Genomic DNA, 12,672 nt, shown 5'->3' with positions numbered 1-12,672 from the left:
GTTTACAATCAAATTTTCTATCTAAAAGAGATTTTCTTTTTATATTTATCTAGGCTTGAAAATGTACCATTTCAGAAATAATAAAGTGCTTTATTATGTACATTTTTACAGCTTGAATTGCCAGAGTAAAAAAGTTAGAAATTTTAATTACTTGCTTAATTGCTCCAATAGTCCACTATATATGTTTATTGATATATTTCATTGATGTATTTTCTTGTTTCCTGAGTTCTAGAGCAGCTGAAGCCTATACTGGTATCTGAAAATTAGGACTTCTCCCAGCATCAATAAAGAAGGGTCATTTCATTTAAAAAAACCCCATAATTTCATTAATATAATGTGGTTTCCTTTAAATAAGCAGCAAAGGTATAATTAGGGCTTTTTAGGGAATGAATCCAATCCTGGTAATTGTGAAGTAAATTTAACTGTGAAATGGAGGTATCTACATGCCAGAAAATGTTCTCTAGTAGTCTGTGCACCATAAGCTCAAATAGTTTAAATTTACATAAATCTATTGACTTGTGGATTTTTATCATTGAAGTGTCCGGTTGCGTCCCCGCTCCGGGTGGGAGCTGACCTCCAGCTAGCTCGGGTCAACACAGACACAAAGTTTCCAGTTCGTTTTGGCTTCTCGGCTTGGCAGCTGGACCCAAAGGTGACAGTCAACAGCAGCAGAAGAGAAAAGGCTGGCTCTCAGCTTAGCAGGTTAAAGGATGTTTATTAGCAGAGATCTCCAAGCTCCGAGGCGAGCGGCTCGGAGCTTCCAGGCTGAGAACCCCGCGGCTGAGAGATTCCAGGCTGAGAACCCCGCGGCTGAGAGCTTCCAGGCTCAGAACCTGGCGGCTGAGAGAGTTTGCTCCTCCCTCCCACCCCCTATAAGCGGGGGAGGGTCCCAGGGAGGATACAAAAAAGACCACAAATCAGGGGTTTCAGGGGGTAACAAGGTGTGCCCACCCCCAAGCTTCAGACCACTAAAATCCAGAGCCAAAGGAATTCCCCCCAGGCTGCCTATCACCTGAAGCTCTCTCACGGAGATTTCACAATCTGGGAGGGACCCCGGGAGTGATAGGCAAGCTGCCCCAGAGAGGGGGGTTGGGGCAGAGGGGATGTTACATGTCATGTGAGGTATGGGATGATTGACACAAAATACCTTATTATACAGACAACACAAAAGGGATACAGAGTTGGGGATACAGTGAAACGAACCATAACATAAACTTCTTACAAAAATCTAATAAAACAGTTCTGCACCACTACATTGAAGATCATTGCTCCATGCTAAAACCTGCTATTCTTCATAGTAACATGTATATAGAATAGTGATTTATCAGAATAGAGCTGTCACAGAAATTTTGATCCATTTGTTGCAATCTTAGTTTTTATCATAAATGGCCAAGTCTTTCTCAGAAAGAAAAAGGCAAAGAATTCCATAACAGATCCTAAGCCAATCCCAAATTCATATAAATCTTTTCTGAAGCCTTAGGAATTCAGAAGCCTTTCTTTAGAGCTGAAGGGACGGGATCCCATCCAAAGGGACCTTAACACAGTTGAGAGGTGGGCAAATGCAAACCTCATGAAGTTCAACAAAACAAAGTGCAAGGTTCTACACCTGCAGAGTGGCAATCCCAGACACACCTACAGACTGGGCAGAGAAGGGGCTGAGAGCAGCCCTGTGGAGAAAGACTTGGGGGTGGTGGCTGATGAAGAATCTGAGATGAGCCATCAGCATGTGCTTGCATCTCAGAAGGCCAGTTGTATTGTGGGCTGCATCCAAAGAAATGTGGCCAGAAAATTGAAGGAGGAGATTCTCCCACTCTACTCTGCTCTTGTGAGACCCCTCCTGGAGTGCTGCATCCAGCTTTGGTGTCCCCACCATAAGAACATGAAACTGTGGCAGCAAGTCCAGAGGAGGGTCATGAAGCTGATAAGAGGACTGGAGCACAAAGACAGGCTGAGTAAGTTGGGGCTGTTCAGCCTGGAGAAGGGAAGCTTGTGTGGAGACCTCACAGCAATCTTCCAGTATCTGGAGGGGCCTACAGGGAAGCTGGAGAGGGACTCTGTCAGAAGCTCTAGTAATAGGACAAGGAATAATGGGTACAAATTGATCTTTAAGGTTATTTCCAACTTCTTAATATTCTATGATTCTATGATAAATCGCATCCTTGAAGTGAGCCATTCCTACAAAAAGATTGCATAGAATAGCCACTTTATTCACAGACACTGGGTTTATAGAATAAGCAGCAAACTCTTTTAACAGCCCAAGGATGCACCTTGAATTGATATTTGCACCAAAATACTTTGATCTCTTTAATTCCTCTTTCACCTTCTGATAAGTGGGCTGACATGGTTTAATGTCCCATTTTGGATTTTTTTTCCCTTTACAAGTGGAGCTGATTTGGAAGACAGGTGTATTAGTCTTGATATCACTTTCATACAGGATGTTTTTTTCTCAGGTCCGGGATAGCTTTATATAAAGAAAAGGCCTGGTAACTCAAATGCAAAGATATTTTTCTGTGACAGACTTAGGCCTGTCTTCTTCCAATTCTTGAACATTTTTATATGAAATTTGTGAATTTTTTATTCCATTTGTTTTGCTTGGTTCTGAAGGTCTTTCCTTGACAGAAAAGAATTGTTTTAGGAGATCCTTTATAAGAATGGGAAGAAGCCATATAGTTACAGTACACTCAACCATACATTCATACTAAGTATGACTTAGAGGAATACTGTGTCAAATCACATCTTAGATAACTGCATACTTTTCATGACCAACATTTTCATTACTGGTTATGGGAGTTCTGGATTTATTCAAATTTTCTGCTTTACAGAACACGTCATAAGTAATACAGGGAATCCAGACATAACTAAACTGTTTAATAATAACCAAACTATTCTGTCTGGAGAACTGCTTTGCTCACCCTAGATTAGAGCTTGGCTGTGACAAATGCAACAATTGTGGACAGTTAAAAAGTCTATAGGATAGTTCAGAAAAAAGAAAAGCCCACAGGATAGCACAGATACATTTTAACTCTTCCCTGGATAAGCTTTTTTTCATCCTTCTAATCAAAGAGGTAGAGTAACAGATTAGGTTATATCAGCCAATATCATATACATAGTACTTCTCTCAACTTGGTAATTTTGGTATGCATTACTAGTCAAAAATATGCTGTGGAGAAACTGTTTTATGTTTTGTCTTAACTATGATCTGCTCCGTACTTCTGTTAGCTGATAAAATCAGACAGCAGTTTAATAACCAGTTTAAATCTGGTTTTCTATGAATTATTTTACATCTGATAAAATGATGGTAAATTAGAATTAATAAGTAACCTTGTATTAAGCCTCAATGTAAGTATTGTTTCTTAAATTGTAAAATAATGTCATCTGTCATCTAAACTAACTAAATAAAATTCATAGTATGTCACTCAGTTTGATCCATTCTTAATTTGCAAACTCATGAATTACAGTTCTGTAGTCTTGTAAATTGCTTTTTGAAATTGGTTTTTGAAATAACCTTTTTTTTTTTTTTTCCTGCCTCATATTACTGTACTGACTGAAAATTACTTGCATCATGAGATAACAAAGGAAGCTCATGACATCTGACCATACTGGTCTTGTGCTACTTCCTTCTTTTTGCACAGATTTCATAATATCACTGGCATCATTAGCAGCTGTCTTCATTGATACAGAAATTCTAGGACATGTGATAGGGTTAAATTACTCTGACTTAATAAACACTTCTAGGTTGTTTCTTTTTTTCATATACACACACTAACTGGTCCCTTAATACATCATTTACATCTCTGAACTGGAAATGCTCTGTTAATTTTCTTAATTGGGCCACTTTTAAAAAAGAATTAATGTGAAAGCAGTCTGAAGTCACAAGCAGCTGAGGGAAGAAGTGGTGTTGTGTAGTTTCCACAATCTATGTAAATGTTTTCTCTATTGGTTTAATAGAGGCACTTAGCTTATGCAAGAGCTTATAAAGCTTAACCACCATTACAGTCACTAAACCCCCACAATATAGAGGGGTTTTTTTTACAATTTAAGATATTAGTTAGTTCATATTATTTGAAGCCTGTGATAAAGGTGGGGCAGTTCTCTATTGAATTATCAAACAATTCCATTTCCCCCAAGTTAGACATTAACCTTTTTTCTGTTTTAAACAAGTGAATCACTGACAGTCCCAGTAACTACATGTTTCTTTCCTCCTTATGTTTTTTGCCAGAATTTAATCCTTTTTCTTTTGCAGTTTTTATGGGAGGTAATTCTGTCCTCTGTGTTATGTTCTTCGCAACTTTCATAATAATTGTATTATGAAGAAATAATTTTATGGAGTTAATAGCATACATAAGTTTTGACTATTCAGCTGAAAGTTTTTTGGATCTAAGAAATGGTGAAATAATAAATGTAAAATAATTTTTAAATTATTTAAGGACATATTATCAACTTCTTTTAAACCCAGTATATAAAGAACACTTCATTTGCATGCTTTTCGACAATGCCTGAATGCAGTTTTATAGATCACAGACATGAAATTATGAGGGTTTGCAGCACATATCTTTCTATTTCCCCTGCTCACACATTGTCAGCTTTAAAGTGCAACATTTTACCATGTGTAGCATAAAAACAAAATCTTTCTTCTTAGCAGCAGTTGATGGCATGCAGAAAAAAAGCCTATTCATGGGCACTTCTGAGATTGATTAATGAAGTAAAACAAGCAGGGCTGTGTGAGAAATAGCTCAGCATTTACGCACACACACAGGTATACACATGCATGTTCTGTTGTAGGACACCGAGGAAGGCATTTTTACAAGTAGGTTGTGATTTCAGTCCCAGTACAGGCAGGGTACAGTCACAGGTGTTAGCTGTAGAGACCTATAGGTTAGCACCTGAGTGACTGCTCTGTAAGCTGAGCACGTACTCTGGTGTCAGCATGCGTTGCCTTTAATTATGTCCTGTGCCAGCTCATTCTTAAGGAGAGGTGTTAGAACACAGTGTCCAGGGTGAACCTCCATGTACCACATGGAAAGTCATACATGACATTGTACAGGTAAAAGACTGATGGTTTTGCTCACTTGGAAAAATATTAAAAACATATGAGAAAGAGTGATCAGCCACAGTTGGGAATTCTGAGCAGCATGCCATAATCAAAAAACAGGTTCTCATCCAGCAGTGCAACAGACACCATTCCCAGCAGCATTGGGTGGGATGTAAGGTTGCTGTGATATTTTCTGTGATTTTTATCCGTTACACAATAAAATAAATAAACCTGAGTTTTTCTAATTGAGATCCTAAAAAAAACAGGTACTGAGTGGAAATTAGCTGAGACAGCCATGGAACCATTTCAGTGGGTTGGCATAGAGGAGCCTGAGGAAACACAGTGATCACTGCAGCCATGCTCAGTGTCAAACTGCCCAGCAGCTCAGCACTGACATGGACTCTCTGCTTATATGCATTTTTTCCCCATACACTATCCTTGAGGAGTGGGGGGGTTGTTGCACATGTCATCAATCAAGTCAGACAATGGTGATATCACACTACACCTTTCCAGCAGTCTCAGGTAGTGTTGTTCTGACACCACTTGGTCCAGGGTCCCTGCCATGGATCATCCCACTCAGTTCATTTTTATGTTGTCCTGTATGCTGCATCTTATGCTGTTTGTCATAACTCATGGTCGAGGCAAGGTTGTAATGTTCTTGTGATAATCACATAGAGTCCCTTCTCTATTAATTTTTAAGTCTTCTTTGCAAAGCCTAAAAAAACCAACTTGGAAGTAACTTTCTTTCATTATAATCAACTAATCTTTTTAATAAATGATTGTTCACTTGGCAATGAGAGCAAGCCAATGCAATGTCTAGTAATTGTCAGTCAGTTTTGATTGCAGCACCAATTTGATCGAATTGCAGTTGATGAGTATCTCCAGTTTGTCACTTTGCATGCCTGTTTCCAGTTTTAGAAAACTATTTGGATGAGGGAAGGAATATGAACGTTAAAAGTAAACAAGAAGATGATTACATGGGCAACAGATTTTATTCTCCTGCTATAGATACATTGCTATATCTTTTTAAGAACTTGTAGTAGAGAGCAGATTGACAGCTTTATTGGTTTTATGTTGTATCACTTAAGTGATATTTGTGACAAGAAATGAAAAAACAAATAAAACAATTAATCCATTTTCAAGAACTTGTTAAATACACACACAAAGCTGATCTTCCCAAATCAAAAGAAAAAGATAGTACTGTCTATCAGTCACATGAATTTTGTCTACAAAGTGAAACAAATCTACAGCTTAAAAACTGACAGCTGAACAAATAAGCACTGTTACAAAATCAACAGTGTTATTTATATACTTGCAAAGGTTTGCAGTTGTGTGGGCTGCAGAGATTGTTCTTTCTCAGAGCCCAAATCTACTTTAAAAAAAACCCCAATACACAAAAAAACCAACAAAACACAAATACCACTCAACAAGCGCTGAAGTTTGTCTAGCCTACAAATTCAGCCTTAATTCCCCACTAATATACAGAAAAAAAGTCAGAGAAGGTATGCCTTCAGATGTTGAAGCAATTTTCCTGCCTATGGATACTTAATGTCAGTCCACCTCATTTGTCTTTCACTCCTCCCCCACCTCTCATTACAATAGCCCTGATTACTGTTGGACACCTATCAGAGCAAGAATTTCTTTTGGACTGCTGGCAGCATGGAAGGTACACCAGGGCACCTCTCTGATGCTGAGGTTTAATGGCTGGGATTCCTCTCCCTCTCCCTTCTGCAGGAGGAGGGCATCCATAGATGTATCTCAGTTTGTAGCCATCAATTTGCACTAAACTTTCAGGTTTATTTCCCTTTGAGACCTGTAAGTCTTTGAGAAACTTAAGAATTTTGACAATGAATCACAAGTTTTTAGGCACAGATGTGGTTACAGATGAACTACTTGATTTCAAGTGGATTATTTTTGCATGATTTCATTTTTCATTTTCATTGAAATACTAGGATAATGTTATAATGTTAAATCTCAGTCACCAAATTCTATCAGCAAAGAACTTGAGACAGAAGTTAAATCCTCAAACTGTCTAACAGTTTGGAATTATAGCAGTTGGATTAAATAATTTCTTCCCTCCCTAAGAATATTCAGAATAATTTCACAGATAAATATTGAAAGTTTCTTTGTTGTGTTTCATTGGAAACCGCTGCTACCGATGGAACAGTATGGATGCTTTTTTTCACCATTGAGTAAAATTGGCAGTTATGTGGCGGTGTGTTTTTAGTTTGTTAATGAGTTTATGTATATTTTGATGTTCATTGTAAATGGTTCGTTCCTTGTACCCCCCCTCTTTTACGAATGGTTTCAACTTGTTTACTGCTAAGTAGTCCTAATCCGTTATGTGTCAGTCATCCCTACCCCCTCTACCCCAGTTGTCAATCCCCTCTCTCTCCCCTTGGGCGCCCTGTCCATCACTTCGGGGCCCTTCCCTGGGTTCTGGAAAGATCCATGGAGGGCATCAGGTGATTGGTGGGTGCCCAAGGAGCCCCCTCCCTCCAGCTTGGGATTGGATCACCATTCTATAGTTAACACCCCTTGTAACACCCCTCCTTTTCCCCATTGGCTGACCTGTTGTCGCCTCCCCTGAACCCTCCCCTGAATAAAACCTAATGCGCAGCTCAGCTCGGGGCTCTCTGAGTGCAGCTGCTGGCCGAGGTTGAGCTCCCTGTCAGTCTCCCTCCAATAAACCATCTTGTTGCGCTACATCAGAGGGTCGACAATTTTCCTGCCGCCGCGGTCGTACCGACACCTGGGCCCTGTTGCCGCTTGGGGAACCAAGAGCCCACTGGGAGGAGGTGGCTTGCGTGTCCTGCCACCCCGACCTGCCACGCGCTAGCTGCAGTGAGTTTTGCTGAGCTAGCCTGCGAGCTGCGCCGAGCACAGAGGCACTGCGACACAGTTAAAAACCACCAAACCAAGTTTCTTTCAGTTGTAAAACTTTTGGTAATTACTTATGTGAAAGACTATTTCTTATTTATAATATAATCCGTACAAGATTCTATGCTACAGTTAGTATTATTATTTCAGGTCCATTAGTGCTAAGTTTCATTTTTAAAGGTCTCTCAGGGCAGCTAAAATAATAGCAAAAAATTGAAGACATACACCACTAATGAAGTCTGTTTCATAATCTCAGAGCTATGTTCTTGCACCATTTTGACAAAAGGTAATTACTTTCTTTATTTTACCCAAAGGCTAAACTTCTAATATAAGAAAAAAAGAGAGTGGGGAAAATACACATTGAATTATATGCGCAAAATAGGTAAAAATAAAATGACATAATGCTTAATAGTAAACCTATAAGTGCTAACGGAAACTTTTCATACACCCACCAAAAAGAAGTTAAGTCTAGAATTGTTTGCTAGATTTCCAGTAAACACTATTTAAAAGACAGAGAAAATGTACACACACACACATATGCTCATTTTTATTTTAATGACTGAATTATTCATGTCACTAATAATGACTGTAGTTTAAGAGCAAATTAGGCTTGAGTTCTGGTTAGTAATGTATATATGCATATATATTTTTTTCATAACAGGTGTTACAGTCTGATATAAAATTTCCCATGCTGAATTTTATTAATATCATTTTGAGAGAGGTTTCTTTTCTTTTTTTTTTTTTTTTTTAACTGTAATTACAAAAAGTTTTTTCTCCTTTGTTTTTCCTCCTTTCCTCAAAAGCAGTTTCAAGGTTTTGCAGTTTTTAAGAGGGGTAGATACAAGAACAGACCACAATAACCAGTGATCTCTAATCCAAAATGTATTTGCTAAGAATAGATATAAGATGTGATTATTGATGTTTATTTTCAGATTTCTGCTCTGTGGCATGCACAAAACAGCCCATCTGGTCCAGAGTAAAGCAGCAGCACAGACCAGAGGAGCAAAACTCTCACCCAGAGTTAACGTGACAAGACCAGGCTGGTGGTTGGACTCCTGTGTCAAACAGGATTCTCCACTTGTCATGGGGTGACTGTGTATCCCCAATCGTCTGTTGGGTGCAGGGGGGAGGGCAAGCGCGGTTTGTTTTTCCCCAGGAAAACTCTGCTCATCGGAGTGACCTTGAAGCGGGGGAGCTGGAACACGGCAAGACGAAAGAAGCTCTGTTGTTTTTTCCCCGGCAGTTAGTTAGTTTAGTGCTAGCGTAGTTAGACGCTGTAGAATAGCTGAAGCTTTTTGCTTTTTTTTTCTTTTTCTTTTTTTGTCCTTTTTTTTCCTTCCTTTTTGCTTTTTTTGCCCTCTCCTCGGAACTGTTCCAACCTCTCCAGACTAAGGACCTGGGGAAGCACCGGGGGCCTCACAGGGGACCCACCCCACCAAGACCAGCCCTGCACATCTCCTTTTCTCCCAGCGTCAGCAGAGACGGAGCGGTGGAGCACAGTGACGACCCTCAAGAGGAGACTTTCTTTAAGTTTGTTATCCCTCCGTAAGCGGCACGAAGCTCTTGTCATCGGGTATTGTGCTGGGAGTGCTTTGCCTGTTTAATAAACAGGTTTTTTCCACTTCTCTCTGAGGAAATCTTTTTTCCCGAACCAGCTGGAGGAGGGGAGGGGGGCCCCGTGGGAGGGTTTCTCCCAAAATCTGCCTGAAACCACCACAAACTTATTGGCGCCCATACGTGGGGCTCGAGAGAGTGGAAAAACCCTGTACTGATTAGTATTTAGCAGTCGGTAACTATGCTGTTTGACCTCATGTCTCTTGGGGTGGGGGCCTTGCTGTGTTTTGGATCCTTAGGCTTCTTTGAGGTCTTAATACCTTTGTGGTCCTTAGGTTTATTTGCATATCCAGAGATAGCCCCAATATTGTCACTAATACGCAGTTTTTACAGCAGAGGGACACGGATTAGAGTAGCTATTGGCCTTGGTTTAATCATAATCATTTGTAGGAAGTTTATAAAGGTGTTGAGATCTTTTCCTACTATGTATGGGTCATGGTTATGGTTATTCACCCTGTTTGTGGGAGGAGGAGCAGAGGATGAAGCGTTGCAGTCTTTCGTTTCCTTCTTCTCCTCTGAATCGGTTAAATCATTGTTGGAGAATGTTCAGTTTCCCCTGAGTGTTAAAGAGACCATCTTTCTGGTATGTCATCTGGTAAGCCTCCTCTATACAGTCTGCAGCTTCTCTAGAATATGGGCTGAGATTTCTAGAGAGGCTGATAAAACTCCTGACCCAGGCAGAGGAAATCCTGAGTGGTGTGGAGAATGGGAGGACATGGGCCAACTCCTCAAGGAATTCTCTGACCCTGTAGTCTGGGATTTTCCACGGGAACAAATTCAGAATCCAGTGGAGCTGGGGAAATACCTGAAAGAGAGGTACCATGATGGCTCTAAGGGGGAGAAGATGGCTGCAGTAAGCTGGGCCCTGGCACATGCTTATCGCACATTGCTAGAGACTGTAGGGCAGCAGACAGAGGCGGGGGGAAAGGATACAAATCAACAGCCACCCCAGTCACTCAGGCTACAGTCAACACCCCAGTTATGAAGCCAGCAGCTAAACTAGAACCTGAAACTGAGTTGGCAGCTAAAGCAGACAGTAAGCCTAAGCCCCTGGCAGTTGCTCCGGCAAAGAAGCACACAGTCAAAACCGATCGACCAGTGGACGATGATGACCCAAGAGAAGGGTCTTCACCAAAATCAGAAGCCAAAGCTTCTAGCACAGGATCAGAAGCAAATATTGATTCCTTTTCCCTGAAGGACCTTCGGGGCCTAAGAAAAGATTACCGGCGACAACCTGATGAATCTATAATTAGTTGGTTAGTCCGTCTTTGGGATGCTGCAGGCGAGGCTACAATTCTGGATGGCACTGAAGCGAGGCATCTGGGATCCCTGTCAAATGATCCAGTCATCGACCAGGAGATGATGAGAGAGGCTAGTCCTTGCAGTCTCTGGATACGGGTCCTAGGAAGTGTGGCAGAAAGATACTTGTGTGCAGATGATCTCTATATGCAGCAAACCCCATGGAAGACCATAGAACAAGGGATTCAACGCTTGAGAGAAATGGCGGTGGCAGAGATGGTTTTCTCAGATGATATAAACACTAGGAACCCAGACTTGGTATCATGTACATCTGTGATGTGGCGAAAACTTATACGACTCGGGCCATTAGAATACGCTTCTGCTTTAGCAGTAATGAAGTGGGAGGACATGGAGGAGACGGTGCTTGATATGGCCAAGAAGCTCCGAGCATATGCAGATGCTGTGCATGGCCCAACACATGCCAGGATCGCAGCTGTAGAAACACGTCTACAGAAACTAGAGGATAAGATAGATGAAAATCATAAGAAACTCAGGGAGGAGATTAGAGAGGACCTTCTCCAAATCTCAGCAGTGCAGATCAGAGGTTCTGGTACCCAACATAGACGCTCCCCGGCTAGGGAGAGAGGATACACTCCACATGCTGAGCTGTGGTTCTTCCTGCGGGATTGCGGAGAAAATATGAACAGATGGGATGGAAAATCTACGGCTGCCCTGGCACAACGGGTGCGTGAATTGAAGGAAGTCAAGACTCAAAGAGGGAGTTCCACCAAAAGGGAAGTGGCTCCTGGTGCCCGTAGCCGAACTGCCAGGTATGACGACGATGACATGTCCGACCCCCTTGAAGGAACCTCTAAGACATATGCTCAAGGAAAGAAGGATAACCAGCCTTAGAGGGGCCCTGCCTCTAGCCAGGTAGAGGCTAGGGAAAACCGTGTATTTTGGACTGTGTGGATTCGTTGGCCTGGCACATCAGAACCACAAAAATACGAGGCCTTGGTTGATACTGGTGCGCAGTGCACATTAATGCCATCAAGACATGTAGGGGAAGAATCTGTTTCCATTGCTGGGGTGACAGGGGGTTCACAAGATTTTACTTTGGTGGAAGCTGATGTGAGCCTGACTGGAAATGAGTGGAAGAGACTTCCTATTGTGTCTGGCCCAGAAGCTCCATGCATTTTGGGCATAGACTTCCTCCGAAATGGGTATTTCAAAGACCCAAAGGGATTTAGGTGGGCATTCGGGATAGAAGCTGTAGAGACAGAGGGTGTTAAGCAGTTGAATACCTTGCCTGGACTATCAGAGAACCCATCTGCTGTAGGTCTTCTGAAGGTGGAAGAGCAACAAGTGCCAATTACCACTTCAATTGTGCATCGCCGACAGTACAGAACAACTCGAGATGCTGTGATCCCCATCCACAAGATGATCCGTGAGCTGGAGAGCCAAGGGGTGGTCAGCAAAACCCACTCACCCTTCAACAGCCCCATCTGGCCTGTGCGCAAGTCTGACGGAGAATGGAGATTGACTGTGGACTACCGTGCCTTGAACGAAGTGACTCCACCGTTGAGCGCTGCTGTGCCGGACATGCTGGAACTCCAGTACGAGCTGGAGTCCAAGGCAGCAAAATGGTACGCCACAATTGACATTGCTAATGCCTTTTTCTCCATTCCTCTGGCTGCAGAATGCAGGCCTCAGTTTGCTTTCACCTGGAGGGGCGTGCAGTACACCTGGAACTGACTGCCCCAGGGGTGGAAACACAGCCCCACCATCTGCCATGGACTGATCCAGGCTGCACTGGAAAAGGGTGAGGCTCCGGAACATCTACAGTACATCGATGACATCATTGTGTGGGGGAACACAGCAGCAGAAGTGTTTGAGAAGGGAAAGAA

The sequence above is a fragment of the Hirundo rustica genome, chromosome 3, assembly GCF_015227805.2.
Source record: "Hirundo rustica isolate bHirRus1 chromosome 3, bHirRus1.pri.v3, whole genome shotgun sequence".
Taxonomy (NCBI): Eukaryota; Metazoa; Chordata; class Aves; order Passeriformes; family Hirundinidae; genus Hirundo; species Hirundo rustica.
The sequence above is the reverse complement of the archived record's forward strand: the minus strand, read 5'-3'. Positions refer to the sequence as shown.